The sequence below is a fragment of the Haematobia irritans genome, chromosome 1 (assembly GCF_050003625.1).
Source record: "Haematobia irritans isolate KBUSLIRL chromosome 1, ASM5000362v1, whole genome shotgun sequence".
NCBI lineage: Eukaryota > Metazoa > Arthropoda > Insecta > Diptera > Muscidae > Haematobia > Haematobia irritans.
Window position 1 is genome coordinate 54,792,994 of NC_134397.1, and position 27,874 is coordinate 54,820,867.

A 27,874-nucleotide genomic window follows, 5' to 3' on the forward strand; every position below is an offset into this window, starting at 1 on the left:
TTTTTGTCGAAATTGTATTTCTATAGAAAATTTGTCAAAATTTTATTTCTATAGAAAATTTGCCAAAATTTTATTTCTATAGAAAATTTGTCAAAATTTTATTTCTCTAGAAAATTTTATAAAAATTTTATTTCTATAGAAAATTTTATAAAAAATTTATTTCTATAGAAAACTTTGTCAAAATTTTATTTCTATATGATTTTTTTGCAAATTTTAATTGCTACAGAAAATTAAATCTTGTAATTTTTTAATACCAAAAACACAACATTTACCTTTAGAAAATTTTGTCAAATTTTTATTTCTATAGATAATTTTGTTAATATTTTATTTCTATAAAAAAATTTCTAAAAATTTTATATTTATAGAAAATTTTGTAAAAAAATTTATTTCTATAGAAAATTAAGTCAAAATTTTATTTCTATAGAAAATTTTGTCAAAATTTTATTTTCTATAGAAAATTTTGTCACAATTTTATTTCTATAGAAAATTTTGTCAAAATTTTATTTCTTTAGAAAATTTTGTCACAATTTTATTTCTATAGAAAATTTTGTCAAAATTTTATTTCTATAGAAAATTTTGTCAAAAAAGAAGAGGAGGCACGCTCAAAATAAACCCAGCCATGTGAATTCAAATCGATGATTTGACAGTGGCATAGGAAAAGAGATATGTTTGTTTCGAATTTATTTCGGCATAAGCCGGCTATCAATGTAAAACCTTTTTTCGGAGGGTTCAAGTGTGGTTTTTGTTGGGTTTAATAAACTGCCTGAATTTATTCTGATAATTGGTTGATAGTTTTGCTGCAAGTAGAGGATGCTGATGAGGAATGTGGTAATTCCGAAACGTGCGTCCATCCAACCATCTTGCAGTCTATAGGGCTTTGCCCAAATATATTTGACAAACATTCTTTTCCTCTGTTGGTTAAGCTACTCTTGTAGTTTAGTCAATGTATGGTTTTAAGCTGAAATAAAAAACAACAACAATGCTTAAAGAACAAAACCAACAATAACAAAACAAAACAAATGGAAAAATTTTATTTCTATAGAAAATTTTGTCAAAATTTTATTTCTATAGAAAATTTTGTCAAAATTTTATTTCTATAGAAAATTTTGTCAAAATTTTAGTTCTATAGAAAATTCTGTCAAAATTTAATTTCTACAGAAAAATTTGCTAAATTTTATTTCTATAGAAATTTTTGTCGAAATTTTATTTCTACAGAAAATTTGTCAAAATTTTATTTCTATAGAAAACTTTGTCAAAATTTTATTTCTATATGATTTTTTTGCAAATTTTAATTGCTACAGAAAATTTTGCCAACATTTTATTTTAATAGAAATTTTGTCAAAATCTTATTTTAATAGAAATTTTGTCAAAATTATATTTTAATAGAAATTTTGACAAAATTTTATTTCAATAGAAATTTTTATCAAAATTTTATTTCTATATTTTTTTCAACATTTTTGTCAACATTTTATTTATATAAAATTTTTTTGTCAAAATTTTACTTCTATAGATTTTTTTTTAAATTTTATTTCTATAGAAAATTCTTTTCAAAATTTTATTTCTATAGAAATTTTGTCAAAATTTTTTTTCTATAGAAAATATTTAAAAATTTTTATTTATATAGAAAATTTTTATCAAAATTTTATTTCTATAGAAAATTTTGTCAAAATTTTATTGCTATAGAAGATTTCGTCAAAATTCTCTGTCTATAAAAAATTTGGTTGAAATGTTATTTCTATAGAAAATTTTGTAAAAATGTTATAGAAAATTGTCTCAAAAATTTATTTCTATAGAAAATTTTCTCAAAATTTTATTTCTATAGAAAATGGTATCAAAATTTTATTTCTATGGAAAATATTTTTGTGAAAATTTTATTTCTATAGAAAATTTTTTTTTTCAAAATTTTATTTCAATAGAAATTTTGTCAAAATGTTATTTCTATAGAAAATTAAAAAAAAAAATTATTTATATAGAATTATCAAAATTTTACTTCTAAATTTAGTCAAAATTTTACTGCTATAGAAAATTTTGTCAAAATTCTCTGTCTATAAAAAATTTGGTCCAAATGTTATTTGTATAGAAAATTTTGTCAAAATTTTATTGGAAAGTTTTTTTTAATTTTTGTTTTTGTCAAAATTTTATTTCTATAGCAAATTTTGTCAAAATTGTATTTCTATAGAAAATTTTGTCAAAATTTTATAGAAAAATTTCTCAAAAATTTATTTCTATAGAAAATTTTATAAAAATTTTATTTCTATAGAAAACTTTGTCAAAATTTTATTTCTATAGGATTTTTTTGCAAATTTTAATTGCTACAGAAAATTTTGTCAAAATTTTATTTTAATAGAAATTTTTATCAAAATATTATTTCTATATTTTTTTTTCAACATTTTATTTATACAAAAAATTGTTGTCAAAATTTTATTTCTATAGAAAATTTCTGTCAAAATTTTATTTCTATAGAAAATTTTTGTCAAAATTTTATTTCCATAGAATTTTGTTTAAAAATTTTATTTCTATAGAAAATTCTTTTCAAAATTTTATTTCTATAGAAAATATTATCAAAATTTTATTTTTATGGAAAATCTTGTGAAAATTATATTTCTATAGAAATTTTTTTTCAAAATTTTATTTCAATAGAAATTTTGTCAAAATTTTATTTCTATAGAAAATTTTTAAAAATGTTTATTTATATAGAACATTTTTATCAAAATTTTATTTCTATGGAAAATTTTGTCAAAATTCTCTCTCTATAAAAAATTTGGTCCAAATGTTATTTCTATAGAAAATTTTGGCAAAAATTTTTTTTGGAAAGTTTTTTTTTAATTTTTTTTTCAAAATTTTTTTTCTTAGAAAATTTTGTCAAAATTGTATTTCTATAGAAAAATCTTTTCAAAATTTTATTTCTATGGAAAATTTTGTCTAAATTTTATTTCTATAGAAAATTTTGTCAAAATTTTATAGAAAATTTTCTCAAAATTTATTTCTATAGAAAATTTTCTAAAAATTTTATTGCTATAGAAAATTTTCTCAAATTTTTCGATAGAAATAAATTTCTATAGAAAATTTTTTCACAATTTTATTTCTATAGAAAATTTTGTCACAATTTTATTTCCAAAGAACATTTTGTCAAAATTTTTTTCCATAGAAAATTTTCTCAAAATTTTATTTTTATATAACATTTTCCAAAATTTTATTTGTATAGAAAATGCTATCAAATTTTTTTTTATAATTTGTCAAAATTTTATTTCTATGGAGTATTTGTCAAAATTTTATTTCTATGGAAAATTTTATCCACATTGTATTTCTATGGAAAATTTTGTCAATATTTTATTTCTATAGAAAATTTTCTCAAAATTTTATTTCTATAGAAAATTTTGCCAAATTTTATTTCTGTAGAAAATTTTGTCAAAATTTTATTTCTGTAGAAAATTTTGTCAAAAGTTTATATTATTTACATGGCTATATATTCAAATTTCCATGGATAAGACAGTTGATCATAGAGCTCAGAGTTTAAATTGTTAAAGCGACAGATAGTAGGATATGAAAATCAAATATTTTTTTATTTGCCCATACATTTTCACTTAAATTTTTGGTCGGCTTCCACCAAGCCTTTCATTAACCAGCCTTGCATATAAGATGAAGTACGAAGGCGCAACCTTTCCATCATCGATGGCAATGCTTTTGCAAGGAATTATTATTTTCTTATTCTTATTTTATGAGGCGATCAGATATTTACTTTAAACAAGGCAAGCATTTACATATACCTAATTTCCATGGAAGCTTGATTCATGATGGTGGACTCTCTCTCCCTCTCGCGCTCTCTCTCGCTCTGCAATGACCAATTTCTTAAGGATCATTTGGGTAGCGCGATAGTCATCACGGTCGTCACTTCACTTCACATCTCTTCACACCACTACCACTACAATCCACCACCAGAAGTCATAGCAAATGGGGAGAATAAGAAAAAACACATGTTGAAGGGATGTGCTGACGTGGTAATTTTCGATGTTACTTTTTCCAGTGCAAATTGGATTGTTGTTGTAGTTGGTGTTGTTATTTTGGCTTGATGCAGATTGCAGTGCTGATGATGTTTGTCTGTTGCGATTTGCGCATTTGCTGTTGTTGTATAAGAAAACATATACTTATTTTCTTAACTAATGTGTTTGAAGAGGAGGAACAAAATAACCAACATACACATCCAATGGAGCTAGGGTCAGTTTTTCGGGAGAGGGAGAGAGAGAGAGAGGGGGACCAGTGTAAAATAAAACACTTTAACCACCGCTTTTGGGGTTTTTGTTTCACATCCCAATTTTATGCTTGATGGCTGAGATGGTCTGATGAGACGAGACCAGAACAGAGACTGGCTAGGCCGGAGTTGAGCCGAATCGGAGTAAAGAGATGTTAAGTATGGGTCATATATTTAAGAGATCGTTTGCTTGCCGCTGCCGCTTCATACTAAGGAAAAATCAACGATTGCCTTTAATCATATTTGCCGAGTGATGTGAATACCGACCGACCATTGGACATATTGGGGATGGCCGAATTTGCCAGAGTTACCGCTTAAAGTTTTGTGATAAGGTAATGGTGGGGATCCAAGTTTTTGTCTTAAGGGGCCGGTCTTGCGAACCTCACGATAAATGCATTCGCCAGAAAATGATGCTAATGAAAAGCGTTTATGGGCTTTTTCCCTATTGTTGTTGTCACCGTCCTCGTAATGTTGTTGTTGTTGTTGCTTGCTTGTTTTCTTGGATTTCTTTTCTTTGCTGTTGTTTTTTTTTGTTTCTTTAAGTTTGCCGTGTTTAAATTGGATGGATGCTGTGGTTGATCTTTACTAAGGATGAAGCTAAAGAGTGCTGCCGACCTGGCTAGCCATTCCACCAACTTGGTGAGTGACGGACTGAATGGTTAGCTAGTTGGTTGACTGGTTGGCTGGCTGTTTGCTTGGTTATTGTGGATATTTTAAAAGGTTTCATTAAGTTTTCGCACACATCATTATCATCATAAATAATGGAGTTTCGCGCTTCTGCGCAATCTCCACGGCGGTGATGATGAAACAAACAAACACAACATGGTTATTTGTAATCATATGAGGTGTTGTTGTTTTGCCTCGTTCTCAATGTGCCAGAATGTCTGGCCTGACCATCGTTTGGGTCTCTCCTTGGCTCTGGGGTTCAATTTTTTTACAGCCAGACTTTGGCGGCAGCTTGGTAAAAAAACAACCCGGTGAGTTGCAGCTCTGATGGTTAGCTCTTGATGATGATGGTGGTGTGGTTGGTATCTTTAACCGCCTTAAATCATCTTTTGTTTATATCCTCTACTCTATATGTCCGCCAATATAGCAAAGCTATATTAAGTTTGGTGCTGTTGCTTTTTTTTGGTTATTCCTTTTTCTTCCTCTGATTACATTTGTAACACCTTGAAGAATTTCAAATTAAATTCAAGTCAAGTCTGGTAAATACTTGTGCTGATTCTATAGATGCTATAATAAAAAAAATATTTGGAAGGGGGTGCGAAAGACGGCAAACAAGAAATGAAGAAGAAGTTTGGCATAAAACAATCGACAATTGGAAATTTTACAAATTATTTCTAAATAGGATGCCGACCAATTACCGTATAATGTCTACAGGCCATATACCATGAGCATACCTTAGAATATCGAATTTTGGCAATTTGTTAGCCAAGAAATATAATGGAGTTTGAAGACATACATATCTAAGGAAAATTTTAAATCAAAATTTTCGGTGACATTATAGGAAATGACATTTAATACCAAATGATAACATTTGTAAAAGAGATGATTGTGGATTGTTACCATTATTGGAATAGAGGATGGGAGTATACATTCTAAAAATGTTTCTATAGAAAATTTTGTCAAATTTGATTTCTACTGAAAATTGTGCCAAATTTTTTTCTAAAGAAAATTTTGTCAAAATTTTATTTCTATAGAAAATTTTGTCAAAATGTTATTTCTATAGAAAATTTTGTCAAAATTTTATTTCTATAGAAAATATTGTCAAAATTTTATTTCTATAGAAAATTTTGTCAAAATTTTATTTCTATAGAAAATTTTGTCAAAATTTTATTTCTATAGAAAATTTTGTCAAAATTTTATTTCTATAGAAAATTTTGTCAAAATTTTATTTTTATAGCAAATTTTGTCAAAATTTTATTTCTATAGAAAATTTTGTCAAAATTTTATTTCTATAGAAAATTTTGTCCAAATTTTATTTCTATAGCAAATTTTGTCAAAATTTTATTTCTATAGAAAATTTTGTCAAAATTTTAAATCTATAGAGAATTTTGTCAAAATTTTATTTCTATAGAAAATTTAGTCAAAATTTTATTTCTATAGCAAATTTTGTCAAAATTTTATTTCTATAGCAAATTTTGTCAAAATTTTATTTCTATAGAAGATTTTGTCAACATTTTATTTCTATAGCAAATTTTTTTAACATTTTATTTCTATAGCAAATTTTGTCAATTTTCTTTCTATAGAAAATTTTGTCAACATTTTTTTTCTATAGAAAATTTTGTCAACATTTTGTTTTTATAAAGCAAATTTTGTCAACATTTTTTTCGATAGGAAATATGTCAAAATTTATATTCAAAAAAAATGTATAATATGGTATTGCTATAGAACATTTTTTTCCATAGAAAATTTTGTCAAAATTTTATTTCTATAGAAAATCTTGTCAAAAAATTTTTTCTAGAGACAATTTTATCAAAATTTTATTTCTGTAGAAAGTTCTGTCAAAATGTTTTTCTATAGAAAATTTAGTCAACATTTTGTTCTATAGAAATAAAATTTTATCAATATTTTATTTTTGTATAAAACTTAGTCAATTTTTTTTTTCGATAGAATATGTTGTCAAAATTTTTATCTATAGAAAATGTGGTCAACATTTTTTGCTATAGAAAATTTTGTAAAATTTTTTTCTATAAAAAAAGTTTTTCAAAATTTCATATCTATAAAAAATGTTGTCAAATTTTTTTTTCTATTTTTTCTATAGAAAATTTTGTCAAAATTTTATTTTTATCAAAATTTTACTTCTAAAGAAAATTTTGTCAAAATTTATCTTCAAAAGATAATTTTGATTAAATATTATTTCTATAGAAATTTTGTTTCTATAGAAAATTTTGCCAATTCCAATTCCAATTCTTTGTTCCATACAAAATTTTGTGAACATTTTTTCTATAGAAAATTTTGTCCAAATTTTTTCTTGAGAAAATTCTGTCAATCTTTGTTCTAAAGAAAATTTTCCCCAAATTATTTTTTCATAGAAAATTTTTCCAAAATTTTATTTCTATAGAAAATTTTATTTTAATAGAAAATTTTTGTCAAAATTTTATTTCCATAGAAAATTTTATCAAAATTGTATTTTTATAGAAAATTTTGTCAATTTTTTTTCTATAGAAAATGTTGTAAAAATTTTATTTCTGTAGAAAATTTTATTTCTATACAAAATTTTGTAAAAATTTTATTTCTATACAAAATTTTGTCCAAATTTTATTTCTGTAGAGAATTTGGTCAATATTTTTTTCTATAGAAAATTTTGCCAAAATTTTGTTCTATAGAAAATTTTGTCATAATTGTATTTCTATAGAAAATTTGTGTAATACCTCTTAGGTGGAGAGGAATATTTTGCAAAATATACCAAAACATCAAGAATTCTACCAATCTACCAAATAGTAAAATATCTAACTTTTTTGATAGAGTTCTTCCAACTGTAGGAACCGTGATCGTAGATGGAGAAGAGAATGGGTATACAAATATATGTAATGGAACTGGAATATGATATTTTCGTATTTGGAATTGGCTCAAAAGCAGTGCAGTTTACATGGACGGCAGGATTGTCAATCCTATCATGATAGGATTGATAACAGAAGGCATATTTCATGTCATAGTCTAAGAATGATGGGGATACCGTATGGATTACGGTACGGTACGTACGGAGTACGATGCGGTACGTACGGAGTACGGTATCCTCATCATTTAAGAGTGATGAGTACGTATGGCCATCGGCTTTAGTCGTCGCCGGCAAATTTCGTCACACAAGCGCCGTCGGTTATGGCCAACAAAGGCCAAAGGGGAGAATTTAATGATTAGATAACAATGGGAAACACAGAAGTCTATGCATAGTTCGGGATCGGATATTCGGGGAGTTCTGGACTATCCTTCTGAGCTATTGAAACTCTATAAAATAACACAAATGGTAGCATTTGTAATAAGTAGCGAAGTGATTTTATTGTCTTTGAGCTGTCAAAGCCGACGGAAAATCATTATGGCATAACGAATATATATTTGTAGATTGTAATAGTATAGGAACCATCGTGATGCAATGTTTAGCCATGTCCGCCTTGCATACAAAGGGGATCGTGGGTTCAATCACAGATTCTACCGTACACCAAAAAGTTTTGTTTTTAAGGTTTATTCCTTCTCAGTTACTTTCAAGTATTTCAAAGCATTTCGAAGTGGTAATGTAAAACGCCGTTCGGAATCGGTTAGCTGTGATATTTATTTCATAGCAGATTGACAAGAAACCCCAAAATTAGTCTATTATTTTTAGGGATTGAAAATGATAAAATTACACGAGATTTCACTAGATTTGAAGGTAATAGAAACAACTGAATTGAATGTTGATTAGGAGCTCATTCCTTTATTTTATAAATTGGAAGCATATTTCCCGTCGCTAATTTTCTTAAAAAAAATATCTTTAAGATTTAGGAGAATACTCGTTTTTCCAAAAAAAAAAACAAACTTTCATTTAAAGGCAAGTACTATTTTGCGCTTTTCGCATTGAAATTTTGATTAATAATATAATAGAAATTTCGAAAAAATATATGTGAAAAAAGTGCTGATCCATTTCTTGATAGACATGGAATTTACGATAAAATATTTGCTAGTTTTATTCAAAAAAGCCGACAAAATTAAAAAAAATATATATTTTTTTCTTTCAATTTGTTTAATTGAATTTTTAAAATGAAATCCGAAATACTGAAATGGAATCACATCTGAAGAACTAATGCGAAATCAATGCAGTGGACGCTCAAAAAGATGACTTCCACACTATGACAAACCCAAAATTTTATTACTTCTGAGTCAAATTTGCACAACTTCCGGATCCAAAAATAACATTTTCATTGCTTTTTTGGCTAGGTTTTTTACTGAGATATTACACTTTCTTAAAAAACAGAAAAAAATATTATTTTTAATAAATTTTCCTAAATTTTACTAAAACTCTGTGGAAGGTGAGGTAATACTTTTTTGGTGTTGTATATCAAGTATTCTTTAAGAATATGGGACGAATGCTTGGGATCATTATCTTGGACATACACAAATCACTCTTCCAGACCCATTTTTTGGCAGATTCGGCCAAATTATTCTTCAGAAATTTTAAAGTATCTATTGTGTGTAAAATTCTACTAAACTATGAAGAAAATTTTACCAAAAAAAATATATTTCTATAGAAAATTTTTTCAAAATTTTATTTCTATAGAAATTTTGTCTAAATTTTATTTCTATAGAAAAATTGATCGAAATTTTATTTCTATAGAAAAAATTATCAACATTTTATTTCTATAGAAAATTTTGTCAAAATTTTATTTCTATAGAATTTTTTTTTTCAAAATTTTATTCATATTGAAAATTTTGTCAAAATTTTATTTCTATAAAAAATTTTGTCAACATTTTTTGGGCAGATTCGGCCAAACTATTCTTCAGAAATTTTAAATTATCTATTGTGTGTAAAATTTTACTAAACTATGAAGAAAATTTTACCAAAAAAAAAATATATTTCTATAGAAATTTTGTCTAAATTTAATTTTTATAGAAAATTTTGTCAAAATTTTATTTTGTCAAAATTTTATTTCTATAGAAAATTTTGTCAAAATTTTATTTCTATAGAAAAATTGATCGAAATTTTATTTCTATAGAAAAAATTATCAACATTTTATTTCTATAGAAAATTTTGTCAAAATTTTATTTCTATAGAAATTTTTTTCAAAATTTTATTCATATAGAAAATGTTGTCAAAATTTTATTCCTATAGAAAATTTTGTCAAAATTTTATTCCTATAGAAAATTTTGTCAAAATTTTATTCCGATAGAAAATTTTGTCAAAATTTTATTTCTATAGAAAAATTGATCGAAATTTTATTTCTATAGAAAATTTTGTCAAAATTTGATTTCTATAGAAAATTTTATCAAAATTTTATTTCTATAGAAAATTTTGTCAAAATTTTATTTCTATAGAAAGTTTTATCAAAATTTTATTTCTATACAAAATTTTGTCAACATTTTATTTCTATAGAAAGTTTTATTTCTTTAGAAAATTTTGTCAAAATTCTATTTCTATAGAAAATTTTGTCAAAATTTTATTTCTATAGAAAATTTTGTCAAACTTTTATTTCTATAGAAAATTTTGTAAAAATTTTATTTCTATAAAAATTTTGTGAAAATTTTATTCCTATAGAAAATTTTGTCAAAATGTGATCTCTATAGAAAATTTTGTCAAAATGTGATTTCTATAGAAAATTTTGTCAAAATTTTATTTGCATAGAAAATGTTGTCAAAATTTTATTTCTATAGAAAATTTTATTTCTATAGAAAATTTTGTCAAAATTTTGTTTCTATAGAAAATTTTGTCAAAATTTTATTCCTATAGAAAATTTTGTCAAAATTTTATTTCTATAGGAAATTTTGTATAAATTTTATTTCTATAGAAAATTATGTCTACATTTTATTTCTATAGAAAATTTTGGCAAAATTTTATTTCTATAGAAAATTTTGGCAAAATTTTATTTTTATAGAAAATTTTGGCAAAATTTTATTTCTATAGAAAAATTGATCGAAATTTTATTACTATAGAAAATTTTGTCAAAATTTTATTTCTATAGGAATTTTTGTCAAAATTTTATTTCTATGGAAAATTTTGACAAAATTTTATTTCTATAGAAAATTTTGGCAAAATTTTATTTCTATCGAAAATTTTGTTAAAATTTTATTTCTATAGAAAATTTTGTCAAAATTTTATGCCATTCGTTTTGTTTTGTTATTGTTGGTTTTTTCCTTTAATCATTGTTGTTGCTTTTTTTTGATTTCAGCTTAAAACCATGCATTGACTAAACTACAGGTGTAGCTTAACGAACAGAGGGAAAGAAAGCAAAGGAAAACATATATGTTTGTACGAATTTATTTCGGCATAAGCTGGCTATCATGTAAAACCTTTTTTCGGAAGGTTCAAGTGTGGTTTACTTTTGGGTTTAGTGAACTGCCTGAATTTATTCTGATAATTGGTTGATAGTTTTACTGCAAGTAGAGGATGCTGATGAGGAATGTGGTAATTCCGAAACGTGCATCCATCCAACCATCTTGCTGTCTATAGGGCTTTGCCCAAATAAATTTGACAAACATTCTTTCCCTCTGTTGGTTAAGATACATCTGCAGTTTAGTCAATGTATGGTTTAAAGCTGAAATCAAAAAAAAAAAAAAACAACAACAAAATCTTATTCTTATAAAAATTTTTGTCAAAATTTTATTCTATAGAAAATTTTGTCAAAATTTTATTCCTATAGACAATTTTGTCAAAATTTTATTTCTATAGAAAATTTTGTCTAAATTTTATTTCTATAGAAAATTTTGGCAAAATTTTATTTCTATAGAAAATTTTGTCAAAATTTTATTTCTATAGAAAATTTTGTCAAAATGTGATCTCTATAGAAAATTTTGTCAAAATGTGATTTCTATAGAAAATTTTGTCAAAATTTTATTTGCATAGAAAATTTTGTCAAAATTTTATTTCTATAGAAAATTTTATTTCTATAGAAAATTTTGTCAAAATTTTGTTTCTATAGAAAATTTTGTCAAAATTTTATTCCTATAGAAAATTTTGTCAAAATTTTATTTCTATAGGAAATTTTGTATAAATTTTATTTCTATAGAAAATTTTGTCTAAATTTTATTTCTATAGAAAATTTTGGCAAAATTTTATTTCTATAGAAAATTTTGGCAAAATTTTATTTTTATAGAAAATTTTGGCAAAATTTTATTTCTATAGAAAAATTGATCGAAATTTTATTACTATAGAAAATTTTGTCAAAATGTGATCTCTATAGAAAATTTTGTCAAAATGTGATTTCTATAGAAAATTTTGTCAAACTGTGATTTCTATAGAAAATTTTGTCAAAATTTTATTTCTATAGAAAATTTTGTTAAAATTTTATTTCTATAGAAAATTTTGTCAAAATGTGATTTCTATAGAAAATTTTGGCATAATTTTATTTCTATAGGAAATTTTGTCAAAATTTTATTTCTATAGAAAATTTTATCAAAATTTTATTTCTATACAAAATTTTGTCAAAATTTTATTTCTATAGAAAATTTTGTCAAAATTTTATTTCTATAGAAAATTTTGTCAAACTTTTATTTCTATAGAAAATTTTGTCAAAATTTTATTTCTATAAAAATTTTGTGAAAATTTTATTTCTATAAAAATTTTGTGAAAATTTTATTCCAATAGAACATTTTGTCAAAATGTGATCTCTATAGAAAATTTTGTCAAAATGTGATTTCTATAGACAATTTTGTCAAACTTTTATTTCTATAGAAAATTTTGTCAAACTTTTATTTCTATAGAAAATTTTGTCAAAATTTTATTTCTATAAAAATTTTGTGAAAATTTTATTCCTATAGAAAATTTTGTCAAAATGTGATCTCTATAGAAAATTTTGTCAAAATGTGATTTCTATAGAAAATTTTGTCAAAATGTGATTTCTATAGAAAATTTTGTCAAAATTTTATTTCTATAGAAAATTTTGTCAAAATTTTATTTCTATAGAAAATTTTGTCAAAATTTTATTTCTATAGAAAATTTTGTCAAAATTTTATTTCTATAGAAAATATTGTTAAAATTTTATTTCTATAGAAAATTTTGTTAAAATTTTATTTCTATGGAAAATTTTGTCAAAATTTTATTTCTATCGAAAATTATGTGAAAATTTTATTTCTATAGAAAATTTTGTCAAAATTTTATTTCTATAGAAAATTTTGTCAAAATTTGATTTCTATAGAAAATTTTGTCAAAAGTTGATTTCTATAGAAAATTTTGTCAAAATTTTATTTCTATAGAAAATTTTTTTTATATAGACAATTTTGTCAAAATTTTATTTCTACAGAAAATTTTGTCTTAGTTGGAGAGGAATGTTTTGCAAAATCTACCAAACCATCAAGAATTCTACCAACCTACCAAACAGTAAAAAAGCAATGATTTTTGGTAGAATTCTACCAACTGTGGCTAACGTGTTTCCAACGCCATTTGTATGCCGTGACATTCCCACCTTACGTGGTTAACAGTATGTGTAATATTTTCTCACTTTTTTTTTGTAGCTGGGATCTCAAGCTTTAATTTAATGTATAATATATATATTAACTTCGTATTTTCCATATCGTTTCACAATTTATTTCACATTTATTGGTGTAAAACTCTTTTCTTGCTGACTGTATCTCCGTAAACCTTACGATAACGCAATCAGTGACTATTTGCTTTGCCGCCGGTAGTAATTCTATCAACTACGGAGGTTGCAAATGTCAAACTATTTGGTTAACACTTGACATGAAATACTATTATAATATTGCGGGGCAAAACTGGCAGATGAGCCTCTAATGGGTATTCTCGTAGTTATCTGGTTGGCAGAAAAATAGATATGTTTGTCAAAGGATAATTAAAACAAATACAACCAACACTTATGAATATAAAATTTGCTGCTTTTATGGGATTTTACATCGCGAATTTATATTAAAATTTATTTTTATTCAATTATTTTGATTTTAGAAAATATTTCTATTTTTGTTTCCTTCCATTTACATTCACTTTCAATCAAGAATTTCTTTTTTTGTTTGTTTTATAGATGCACAAATGTTTTTTTTTTTACTCTTATAATTTTATCTACCATGCTGCCATTCTATTGTATCTCAATCATGCATAGAATAAAGGAATAAAATTTATACAGGCGTTGGCGTGAGATGACATGACATGAGTATACAAAATACTCATCATCATACCGTTACACTGAGTATTGAGATGATGCAAGAGATAATGCATCTACGCTCTGATGCTAAAATTCGATTCTGCGCTCACATTTAGGTAATGCACTTTGTCACACAACATCATTAACATCACCATTGTCTTCATCATCATGTGAGGGCTTTTGCCTTATAAAAACAAAATTCAATGTAAGAAGAAAGTCCCCATGGCAAAGGTGCAAATGTTTAAAATTACTTTTTGTAAATTATAACGAAAGACTCTTTGCCAATATCCATTAAAGTGTGAAATGAATTAGCTCTCATTTAGTTTGTGAATATGTTAATTTATTAGTTAGTTCAATTTCACTATGTTATCACCATCATAGTCATAGACACTGTGTTTTATTGTTTTTTAAAAGTTTTTTTTTTACAATAATGTGTGAACATTTATGGGATTTTTTATTTTATTTATTTCATTATTGTTTTTTTTTTAACAAAATTATTTATGCACATGTTGAAAAAAAAAGTAAAATTTCTAAGAGATTCTTGTGGTCTAAAAAAACAGAAACAAATAGACCCCCATTAAAGCCTCTGCTTTTGAGAGAAGGTGATCGGGCAAATGACCACGTTTTCTAAATATACGCATCGCCACTAACAAAAACAACAACGAAAACACACGGCTAAAAAGAACAACAGAATCGTATAAAGAAAGCAAAAAAAAAAAATAGCTCACTTACACTGAAGGAAAAGACGATTCACCACACAACCAATAATTCAAATTGAATTGTAAACACCACACTCATTTAAACATGTGTTCTCATATACACATACATACACACTCACGCACTGAGATATTATCATATGTTCATTTCATTCTCGTTTATTGATTACGCACAGGTTAGCCGTTGGCTCAGGTGTTGCTTTTTTTTTTAAGAGAAGAAAAAAGATTCTTGTATGTTTGCTTTTTAACATAAATTTTCGTTTTGTTTATTTTAATATCTTCTTATACACTTTTATTCTCTCATATGGTACATAGGCTTGTATTTTTTGTTGTTGTTTTTCTATTTTAAACACTTATACGTCGTACACCGTTCCTGTGTGCAGGAATTTGTTTTTGATGAACTAGATACACTATGTGTGGTTGTCATAGACAATCTCCTAATATGGATATGATTTTGTTTGTAATCTTTTTTATTTATTTTTTTACTGCTTTTATTGTAGCTATATTATTTAATTAATGGTATAAACCTTAAGCATCTAGCAGGTGTTGTAAAAGACAACAATCACATTCGAATTTTGTTGTCAATGGTCCAATTATTGGTATTGGATTATTTGTTTTTCCGTTCGTTTCGCGCTCTCCGGTTAATTAGTATTTGTTTAACATTGAATTCCGTTTTTAAATCCACAACCAACACGCACGCCTTACAATCTTAAACTAAATTGAACAAGACCAACCAACCAACGAAAGTATCACACTCAATAATCAACAACAAAACAAATGATGATATGTATTGTTTTCTTTTTCGGTAGATGCAGCAGCGTCAACAGCGACGTCTACGTGTTATGGCATCTCTCGTTTTCCGTTTGTCTGTCCCCTTACTCAAATATTGTCGGGCCTGTGTCTCATATGGATTCTTTTTTTTTTTTGATGACCGAGAATAGAAAAAACCAACAGAGCACACACAACAAAATATAAATAAACCAAATCAAACAATACACAACAAAGACTATTAATAAAGAAGACATGAGATAAGCTTGCTCTTCCTCTTTTTCTTGAAAAAACAGAGATTAATATCATACATGTTCCATGAGACGTTGCAACTTTTTTTCGGTTTCTCTTTTCATTTTGCATTCGTAACAAAACTTAATTCGCTTATTTTAGCAATTTTTTTAACTCATAAACGAACAAAAACACTTTGTGAAACATTTTATTAATAATTTAGTGCAACCGACACAGAAATTTGCGTGAAATGTTGGAGAAAATAGCTAAATAAAAATTGTCTGCATCAAACCAGTAAGTTCGGAGCGCTTTTCCAACAAGTATGATATTAATCTCTGTTTTCTAGTACTAACACTATCAAAGCCCATTTCACGTCTTCTTTATTAATAGTCTTTGATACACAAGCACTAGCAACGACAACAACAGCAATAACAAGCATATTTGCCTGCCTGCCAAGCAGCGAAGTTAGCATCTCTGCCACTGAGAACGTTAACGACAATGGTGGCAATGTTTCAACACTTAACCAAGAGAAAAACAAATAAAAACAATACCCAACAATCATTATGATGATGATGAAGAGCCAGCCAGCCATTGCCGGTTCCGTCGTCTCATTTTACTCAGTCGCTAGCTAGCACCATTGGCATGAGAATAACAGACAAACTAGCTGTAGCAACAACAGCAATAACAAAACGCATTCATTCATTTATTTATTTGCTTATGAGAAAAGCGTAATACAAACAAAGTGCCAAGTTGGAGAGTTGTGTGAGGGCATGCTACTGTTTCTGTTAACTTTGCATTGTTTGTTTTACTCCTCATAAAACCAACAATGTTAAAACAAACTCTTGTTCTCTTACTCTCTTTTTGTTTTAGTCATGTGGAAGAACAATCATTTTATATTACTCTTTTAAGTTTACATAGAATTCTCACCAAACAGAGATAGGGTTGCCAACCTACAATTTTATTAAGAGAGTAATTCCTCTTTGAATGTTGAATGAAAACATTGATTAATTGTACTGATAAAATAAGACGTGTAAAGTTAATTCAACATAAGCTAATTGTTTTAAATATCAATCAAGCCTTCAGGATTGCTTCGATAGAATTTGTTCAATTGCAATTCGTTTTATTTTTCCTTTCATTTTACGAAAATGTTATCCCAGTGACCATTTGAAATCTGAGCACAGGAAATAATCGCCGGAAGCCATATAATGAGAATGCGGGGTATGCGGAATCACTTCGAATGCCAACTCATGGATTTTTGGCTTCGTTGTCACTGACGGTGAAACGATTCGTTACACACAAAAAAATTTTTTTCTGAATCAATCACGAAATTAATTGATCCAATTAATTTTTTAATTGAAATGTCTTCAATCACAGAAATGATAGTATCAATTAAAAAATTAATTGACAGTCAATTAAAAAATTAATTGATCCAATTAAAAAATTAATTGATATTATTAATTTGTGTGATTGATTTTTATTTCAATTATAAAATTTGTTGATTCAATTAAATTTTTAATTGAATATTTTTTAAAACTCAATTAAGATTTTAATTGGAAAAATGTTCGTGAAATTTTTTTCTGTGTACCATTTTCGTTTTCTTGAAATGCGTTTATTTTTAGGCGGGAAGTTGACAGGTTGGCTGATAAGTCCCCGGTCTGACACATAGATGGCGTCGCTAGTATTAAATGCATATTATTTTTATATAGTACCAACCTTCAAATGATTCGTGTCAAAATTTGACGTCTGTAGGTCAATTAGTTTGTGAGATAGAACGTCTTTTGTGAAGCAACTTTTGTTAACTTTTGTTAATTTCGTGTTTTGATAAAATACTGTTTTCTGAAGGGAAAAAATACGGTGGAAGCAAAAACTTGATAATGAGTTTCCGGACTCTGCCCCAGGGAAATCAACAATAATTGATTGGTATGCAAAATTCAAGCGTGGTTAAATGAGCACGGAGGACGGTGAACGCAGTGGACGCCCGAAAGAGGTGGTTACCGACGAAAACATTAAACAAAATCCACAAAATGATTTTGAATGACCGTAAAATGAATTTGATCGAGATAGCAGAGACCTTAAAGATATCAAAGGAACGTATTGGTCATATCATTCATCAATATTTGGATATGCGGAAGCTCTGTGCAAAACGGGTGCCGCGCGAGCTCACATTTGACCAAAAACAACAACGTGTTGATGATTCTGAGCGGTGTTTGCAGCTGTTAACTCGTAATACACCCGAGTTTTTAGATATGTGACAATGGATGAAACATGGCTCCATCACTACACTCCTGAGTCCAATCGACAGTCGGCTGAGTGGACAGCGACCGGTGAACCATCTCCGAAGCGTGGAAAGACTCAAAAGTCCGCTGGCAAAGTAATGGCCTCTGTTCTTTGGGATGCGCATGGAATAATTTTTTATCGATTATCTTGAGAAGGGAAAAACCATCAACAGTGACTATTATATGGCGTTATTGGAGCGTTTGAAGGTCGAAATCGCGGCAAAACGGCCCCATATGAAGAAGAAAAAAGTGTTGTTCCACCAAGACAACGCACCGTGCCACAAGTCATTGAGAACGATGGCAAAAATTCATGAATTGGGCTTCGAATTAATTCCCCACCCACCGTATTCTCCAGATCTGGCCCCCAGCGACTTTTTCTTGTTCTCAGACCTCAAAAGGATGCTCGCAGGGAAAAAATTTGGCTGCAATGAAGAGGTGATTGCCGAAACTGAGGCATATTTTGAGGCAAAACCGAAGGAGTACTACCAAAATGGTAGCAAAAAATTGGAAGATCGTTATAATCGTTGTATCGCTCTTGAAGGGAACTATGTTGAATAATTAAAACGAATTTTGACAAAAAAAGTGTGTTTTTCTTTGTTAGACCGGGGACTTATCAGCCGACCTGTTAGTTAAAAACCGCTGTCCTTTTTCAATGCAGTCAATGAAAATTAATAAAATTAAAATAAACCCGAATTTTTGTCAGTCAATGATCGTCTCCCAATGACTTTCCTGTGAAATTTCATAAGAAAAACTAACAGAAATTCAGAAATGAAATAATGGCACCAGCCCATAAGCCGCATCAACCTGTGACTTTTTTGAATTCATCAGTATGTTTTGCAATGCTCCTGGCTGGTCTTAATTTCAAAATCGACAATTTTGCTTATTTACATATTCATTGAGCCAAAAATGAGTTTCGTCGCTGAACACATTTTTTCACGCGATTAAGTTTCTCAACAGAGTACGCATTTTTATAATAAAACTTAATAATTTGCAAGCGTTGTTCGTTAAATTATAGATGTTTGACAGTGAAGCAAAACACGAAACGCACGCACCGTTACATGCACAAGATCACCAATTCCTCCGAAAAAAAAATTATAATATGCAAAATGGTAAAAACACATCTATATACCACACTTTTTGTCCAAAAAACAATTTATGTGTTTTTTTTAATAGTGATTGTATCTTAAGAAATACAATGCGCATTAAACTAAGTTGTTTTTTTTACAAATGAACGATTTTATTTAAGTAGAGAATAGACATCTACACAGTTTTTTTTTACCCAATTTACTTTCAAATCTGGTAAATATTATTTAACTTCAAATTTGTTGTGAGTTTTTTTTTTTTAATTTTTAGTCCAAATTTTGATTTTCAATTTTGACTGTAGATTACTTAGAAGTACTACAAACATATTTTTCAAAATAGCGTTATGATGCAACGGATTTGATTTCAAAGACTTCGGTCAAAATTTTAAGGCGTAAGAATGTTTTTTCTGATTGTATCTTAAAAGATACAGTGCGCATTTAAGGGTTAATTGATTAAACCAGTCAAAAGATAAAAGCTAAAAAATCACTCTTTAAAATATTTTCATCTAACGGCAGTCTTTGAAATCCAAAAGAATTTATGCTGCCATATACGAGATTCCCTTGCATAAGGCATTTTTAAAAGAAAAAAGACAAAGTATACGGCAACCCTCTTATTTCCGCTCTTTGTGTTTTTGAATTTCTCACTCTCATTTCCTCTCTTTTAGAATTACCGTTAACCAAACCACGAGTATGAGTATTGGCTAAGAGGTAAAAGCCTTCTTCAATATTGTTGTTCATCGTATGAGCAACAACAAATGTATAAGTGGTTAAGTGGGTGTGTTGGTAAATCCCCCCCTAAAGGTGAATACGATGAGAGTCGCATTGTTAAGAGTGTGTGTTTTATGGTTGTTTATATTTCAGCATTATGGAATCCCAAGTGAAGTACAAGTTAAACGCCAAAAAGTGTGCTTGACTTGGCAAAAACCAACACTACTACTACTACTAAATATGCTCAACAAAACCCCGGCTACGAACGATTTTCACTCACAACACACACACCGCATTACTTTGATGTCCCCCAAAAATGTATGTATGTAGTTGTCATAGCGGGGACATTTTGATATAACAGCAGCAGCAGTAGGAGGTATGTTAATTTTTGTTGCTGTTATAAGGCCCATCCGACGACAATAACAGCCTAGTGTTTGTTGTTTGTACCCTACAGTCTGAAGTGGTTGTTAAGAAAGTGGTTTAACAAACACTTAACTTGCAAAGTAGTTGTAATGACGGCGGAAGTACTGGTACGACGAGTAGTCAATAACAAACAATCAGATTGATAAGCATCATTTAATAATTGTTCACTTGATAGGATTTTAACAAGATTTTGAATGTGTATCACAAGTATATTCAAGTATTAATGCTAGGAAGGAAATTCACACCAATGGAAAAATTGATGTTTTTGTTTTGTCGGTAAAAGGAGAGGTTATGGGGAAAGACTTAGAGGAACTTTTTGGGATTTTGTTGGTTAAAATAAATATTGTTAGAATGTGTTAATTTTATTTGATTGATGATAAATGCCAAATCAGAAATAATTGCATAAACAATTTTGTCAAAATTGTATTTCCATAGAAAATTTTGTTAAAATTTTATTTCTATAGAAAATTTTTGCAAAATTTTATTTCTATAGAAAATTTTTGCAAAATTATATTGCTATAGAAAATTTTTGCAAAATTTTATTTCTATAGAAAATTTTTGCAAAATTTTATTTCTATAGAAAATTTTTGCACAATTTTATTTCTATAGAAAATTTTATTTCTTGAAAATTATACTTCTATAGAAATGTTTTTTTTTAGAAAATTTTATTTCTCTAGAAAATTTTTTGAAAATTTTATTTCTATGGAAAATTTTTCCAAATATTATTTCTATAGAAACTTTTTTCCAAATTTTATTTCTATAGAAAATTTTGTCAAAATTTTATTTCTATAGAAAATTTTTTAAAAATTTTATTTCTATAGAAAATTTTGTAAAATGTTATTTCTATAGAAAATTTTGTCAAAATTTCATTCACACAAAAAAAAATTCTGATTCTATAACGAAATTAATTAATCCAATTAATTTTTTAATTGAAATGTCTTCAATCACAAAAATGATAGTATCAATTAACAAATTAATTGAAGGTCAATTAAAAAATTAATTGATCCAATTGAAAAATTAATTGATACTATTAGTTTTTGTGATTGATTTTTATTTCAATTAAAAAATATGTTGATTCAATAAAATTTTAAATTGAATATTTTTTAAAACTCAATTAAAATGTTAATTGGAAATTTTTTTCTGTATTTCTATAGAAAATTTGGTCAAAATTTTATTTTTATAGAAAATTTTGTCAAAATTTAATTTCTATAGAAAATTTTTGCAAAATTATACTGCTATAGAAAATTTTTGCAAAATTTTATTTCTATAGAAAATTTTTGCAAAATTTTATTTCTATAGAAAATTTTTGCACAATTTTATTTCTATAGAGAATTTTATTTCTTGAAAATTATACTTCTATAGAAATGTTTTTTTTTTGAAAATTTTATTTCTCTAGAAAATTTTTTGAAAATTTTATTTCTATAGAAAATTTTTCCAAATATTATTTCTATAAAAACTTTTTTCCAAATTTTATTTCTATAGAAAATTTTGTCAAAATTTTATTTCTATAGAAAATTTTTTAAAAATTGTATTTCTATAGAAAATTTTGTAAAATTTTATTTCTATAGAAAATTTTGTCAAAATTTCATTCACACAAAAAAAAATTCTGATTCTATAACGAAATTAATTAATCCAATTAATTTTTTAATTGAAATGTCTTCAATCACAAAAATGATAGTATCAATTAAAAAATTAATTGAAGGTCAATTAAAAAATTAATTAATCCAATTGAAAAACAAGTATATAAGACCGCAAGTTCGGCCAGGCCGAATCTTATGTACCCACCACCATGGATTGCGTAGAAACTTCTACGAAAGACTATCATCCACAATCGAATTACTTGGGTTGTGGTATCTTAAAACTTCTTAACATCGTTTTCTAAATTGTGATTTAGTCCATACATGGTATATATTAGACAAAAAAGTTATGTATAGTTTAGTCTACAAATAATTACGAATCGATATGGACTTTTTGTACGTAGAGAGCCAGAATTGAAATATGGGGGTCGCTTATATGGGGGCTATATACAATTATGAACTTGATATGGACCATTTTTTGTGTGATTGGGGATCGATTTATCTGAGGGCCATTTATAACTATAGACCGATATGGACCTAGTTAGGCATGGTTGTTAACGACTATATACTAGCACAATGTACCAAATTTCAACTCACTCGGATTAAATTTGCTCCTCCAAGAGGTTCCAAAACCAAATCTCGGGATCGGTTTATATGGGGCAATGCACGATTATGGACTGATATGGACCATTTTTGGCATGATTGTTAAATATCATATACTACCACCACGTATCAAATTTCAAGCAGATCGGATGAATTTTGCTTCTCCAAAAGGCACCGCAGGTCAAATCTGGGGATCGGTTTATATGGGAGCTATATATAATTATGGACTGATATGAACCAATTCCTGCATGGTTGTTGGATACCATATACCAACATCACGTACCAAATTCCAACCGAATGGGAAGAACTTTGCCCTTCCAAGGGGCTCTGGGGGTCAAATCTGGGAATCGGTTTATATGGGGCCTATATATAATTATGGACCGATATCGACCAATTTTTGCATGGGAGTTTGAGGCCATATATTAACACCACGTACCAAATTTCAACTGAATCAGATGAATTTTGGTCTTCCAAGGGGTTCCGGAGGTCAAATCTGGTGATCGGTTTGTATGGGGGCTATATAATTATGAACCGATGTGGACCAATTTTTGCATGGTTGTTAGAGACCATATACTAACATTACGTACCAAATTTCAGCCGGATCGGATGAAATTTGCTTCTCTTAGAGGCCTCGCAAGCCAAATCGGAGTATCGGTTTATATGGGGGCTATATATAATTATGGACCGATGTGGACCAATTTTTTCATGGTTGTTAGAGACCATATACTAACACCATGTACCAAATTTCAGCCGGATCGGATGAAATTTGCTTCTCTTAGAGGCCTCGCAAGCCAAATCGGGGGATCGGTTTATATGGGGGCTATATATAATTATGGACCGATGTGGACCAGTTTTTGCATGGTTGTTAGATACCATATACTGACACCATGTACCAAATTTCAGCCGGATCGGATGACATTTGCTTCTCTTAGGGGCCTCGCAAACCAAATCGGGGGATCGGTTTATATGGGGGCTATATATAATTATGGACCGATGTGGACCAATTTTTGCGTGGTTGTTAGAGACCATATACTAACACCATGTACCAAATTTCAGCCGGATCGGATGAAATTTGCTTCTCTTAGAGGCCTCGCAAGCCAAATCGGGGGATCGGTTTATATGGGGGCTATATATAATTATGGACCGATGTGGACCAGTTTTTGCATGGTTGTTAGAGACCATATACTGACACCATGTACCAAATTTCAGCCGGATCGGATGAAATTTGCTTCTCTTAGAGGCCTCGCAAGCCAAATTTTGGGGTCCGTTTATATGGGGGCTATACGTAAAAGTGGACCGATATGGCCCATTTGCAATACCATCCGACCTACATCAATAACAACTACTTGTGCCAAGTTTCAAGTCGATAGCTTGTTTCGTTCGGAAGTTAGCGTGATTTCAACAGACGGACGGACGGACGGACGGACGGACGGACGGACATGCTCAGATCGACTCAGAATTTCACCACGACCCAGAATATATATACTTTATGGGGTCTTAGAGCAATATTTCGATGTGTTACAAACGGAATGACAAAGTTAATATACCCCCCATCCTATGGTGGTGGGTATAATTAATTGATACTATTAATTTTTGTGATTGATTTTTTTTGTTGATTTAATAAAATTTTAAATTGAATATTTGTTAAAACTCAATTAAAATTTTAATTGGACATTTTTTCGTGAAATTTTTATTTCTGTGTTTCTATAGAAAATTTTGTCAAAATTTTATCTCTATAGAAAATTTGGTCAATATTTTATTTTTATAGAAAATTTTGTCAAAATTTTATCTCTATAGAAAATTTTGTCAAAATTTTATTTCTATAGGAAATTTTGTCAAAATTTTATTTCTATAAATAATTTTTGTCAAAATTTTATTTCTATAGAAAATTTGTTTACCTCTTCGTTTTTTCTATAGAAAATTTTGTCAAAATTTTATTTTTATAGAAAAGTTTGGCAAAATTTTATTTCTATAGAAAAGGCTATCAAAATTTTATTTGTACAGAAAATTTTCTCAAAATTTTATTTCTATAAAAAATTTTCTTAAAATTTTATTTCTGTAAAAAATTTTGTCAAAAATTTATTTCAATAGAAAATTTTGTCAACATTTTATTTCTACAGAAATTTTTTTGAAAATTTTATATCTATAGAAAATTTTGTTAACATTTTATTTCTAAAGAAGATTTTGTCAACATTTTATTCACACAAAAAATTTTTTTTCTGATTCAATCACGAAATTAATTGATCCAATTAACTTTCTAATTGAAATGGCTTCAATCACAGAAATGATAGTATCAATTGAAGGTCAATTAAAAAATTAATTGATCCAGTTGAAAAATTAATTGATACTATTAGTTTTTGTGATTGATTTTTATTTCAATTAAAAAATATGTTGATTCAATAAAATTTTAAATTGAATATTTTTTAAAACTCAATTAAAGTTAATTGGAAATTTTTTTCTGTGTTTCTATAGAAAATTAGGTCAAACTTTTATTTTTATAGAAACTTTTATCAAAATTTAATTTCTATAAAAAATTTTGTCAAAATTTTATGTCTATAGGAAATTTTGTCAAAATTTTATTTCTATAAAGAATTTTTGTCAAAATTTTATTTCTATAGGAAATTTTGTCAAAATTTTATTTCTATAAAGAATTTTTGCCAAAATTTTATTTCTATAGAAAATTTGTTTATCTCTTCGTTATTTCTATAGACAATTTTATCAAAATTTTATTTTTATAGAAAAGTTTGGCAACATTTTATTTCTATAGAAAACGTTACAAAATTTTATTTGTATAGAAAATTTTCTCAAAATTTTATTTCTATAAAAAAATTTCTTAAAATTTTATTTCTGTAAAAAATTTTGTCAAAAATTTATTTCAATAGAAAATTTTGTCAAAATTTTATTTCTATAGAAAAGGTTAGTTAGGTTAGGTTAGGTGGCAGCCCGATGTATCAGGCTCACTTAGACTATTCAGTCCATTGTGATACCACATTGGTGAACTTCTCTCTTATCACTGAGTGCTGCCCGATTCCATGTTAAGCTCAATGACAAGGGACCTCCTTTTTATAGCCGAGTCCGAACGGCGTTCCACATTGCAGTGAAACCACTTAGAGAAGCTTTGAAACCCTCAGAAATGTCACCAGCATTACTGAGGTGGGATAATCCACCGCTGAAAAACTTTTTGGTGTTCGGTAGAAGCAGGAATCGAACCCACGACCTTGTGTATGCAAGGCGGGCATGCTAACCATTGCACCACGGTGGCTCCCAAAAAAGTTTTCAAAATTTTATATCTATAGAAAAATTTGTTAAAATTATATTTCTAAAGAAGATTTTGTCAACATTTTATTAACACAAAAATTTTTTTCTGATTCAATCACGAAATTAATTGATACAATTAATTTTTTAATTGAAAAGGCTTCAACCACAGAAATGATAGTATCAATCAAAAAATTATTTGAAGGTCAATTAAAAAATTAATTGATCCAATTGAAAAATAATTGATACCATTAATTTTTGTGATTGATTTTTGTTTCAATTAAAAAGTTTGTTGATTCAATTAAATTTTTAATTGAATATTTTTAAAATTCAATGAACATTTTATTTTGAAAAATTTTCGGTAAATTTTATTTCTATAGAAAATTTTGTCAAAAATTATTTCTATAAAGAATTTTTGTGAAAATTTTTTTTCTATAAAGAATTTTTGTGAAAATTTTATTTCTATCGAAAATTGGTTTATCTCTTCGTTATTTCTATAGCAAATTTTGTCAACATTTTATTTGTATCGAAAATTTTCTCAAAATTTTATTTCTATATAAAAATTTCTTAAAATTTTATTTCTGTAAAAAATTTTGTCAAAAATGTATTTCTATAGAAAACTTTGTCAAAACTTTATTTCTATAGAAAAAATTTTCAAAATTTTATATCTATCTATAGAAAATTCTGCTTCTATAAAAAATGTTGTCAAAATTTTATATCTATAGAAAATTTTGTTAAAATTTTATTTCTATAGAAAATTTTGTCAAACATTTATTTCTCTAGAAATTTTTTCCAAAGTTTATTTCTTTAGAAAATTTTTGCACAATTTTATTTCTATAGAAATAAAATTTTGCAAAATTTTATTTCTATAGTAAATTTTTGCAAAATATTATTTCAATAGAATATTTTGTCCAAATTTTATTTCTACAGAAAATTTTTTGAAAATATTATTTCTATAGAAAATTTTATAAAATTTTATTTCTGTAGAAAATTTTGTCAACATTTTATTTCTATAGAAGATTTTGTCAATATTTTATTTCTAAAGAAAATTTTGTCAAAATTTTATTTTTATAGAAAATTGTGTCAAAATTTAATTTCTATAGAAAATTGGGTCAAGATTTTATTTCTAAAGAAAATTTTGTCAAAAATTTAATTCTATAGATTTTTTGCAAAATTTTATTTCTTTAGAAATTTTTTCCAAAATTTTATTTCTATAGGAAATTTTTGCCAAATATTATTTCAATAAAAAATGTTATCAAAATTTTATTTCTATAGAATATGTTGTCAAATTTTTATTTCTATAAAAAATTTTGTCAAAATTTTATTTCTATAGAAAATTTTGTCAAAATTTTATGTCTATAGAAAAGTTTGTCACAATTTTATTTCTATAGGAAATTTTGTCAAAATTTTATTTCTATAAAGAATTTTTGTCAAAATTTTATTTCTATAGAAAATCTGTTTATCTCTGCGTTATTTCTATAGAAAATTTTGTCAAAATTTTATTTTTATAGAAAAGTTTGTCACCATTTTATTTCTATAGAAAATTTTATCAAAATTTTATTTGTATAGGAAATTTTATCAAAATTTTATTTCCATAAACATTTTCTGTTTACATTTTCTCAAAATTTTATTTCTATAAAAAGAAATTTCTTAAAATTGTATTTCTGTAAAAAATTTTGTTGAACATTTATTTCTATAGAAAATTTTGACAAAATTTATTTCTATAGAAAAAGTTTTCAAAATTTTATATCTATAAAAAATTCTGTTAAAATTTTATTTCTAAAGAAAATTTTGTTAAAATTATGTCTAGATTTTTTGTCATTATTTTATTTCTATAGAAAATTGTGTCAAAATTTCATTCTATAGATTTTTTTTGCAAAATTTTATTTCTATAGAAAATTTTGTCAAAATTTTATTTCTATAGAAAATTTTTGTAAAAGTTTATTTCTGTAGAAAATTTTGTCAACATTTTATTTCTATAGAAAATTTTGGCAAAATTTTATTTCTGTAGAAAATGTCAAAATTTTATGAAAATTGTATTTCTATAGAAAATTTTGTCAAAAAATTTATCAACATTTTATTTCTACAGAAAATTTTATCAAAATTTTGTTTCTATAGAAAAATTTTGTCAAAATTTTTTTCTATAAAAAATTTTGTCAAAATTTTTTTCTATAGAAAATTTTGTCAAAATTTTATTTCTATAGGAA

General features: G+C 26.6%; 1 protein-coding gene and 1 long non-coding RNA gene across 2 annotated transcripts in view; one reads left to right on the forward strand and one right to left on the reverse strand.

Moving 5' to 3' along the window:
* Positions 1-15,423, reverse strand: part of mld (molting defective) — a 147,285-nt gene extending 131,862 nt beyond the window's left edge. Inside the window, exon 1 of the mRNA XM_075290372.1 lies at positions 14,761-15,423. The gene's annotated coding sequence lies outside the window, so the exon portion shown is untranslated. The remainder of the gene's footprint in view (positions 1-14,760) is intronic.
* LOC142220943 (uncharacterized) overlaps positions 1-27,874 on the forward strand; it is a 176,444-nt gene that overhangs the window by 138,735 nt on the left and 9,835 nt on the right. The window lies entirely within an intron of this gene.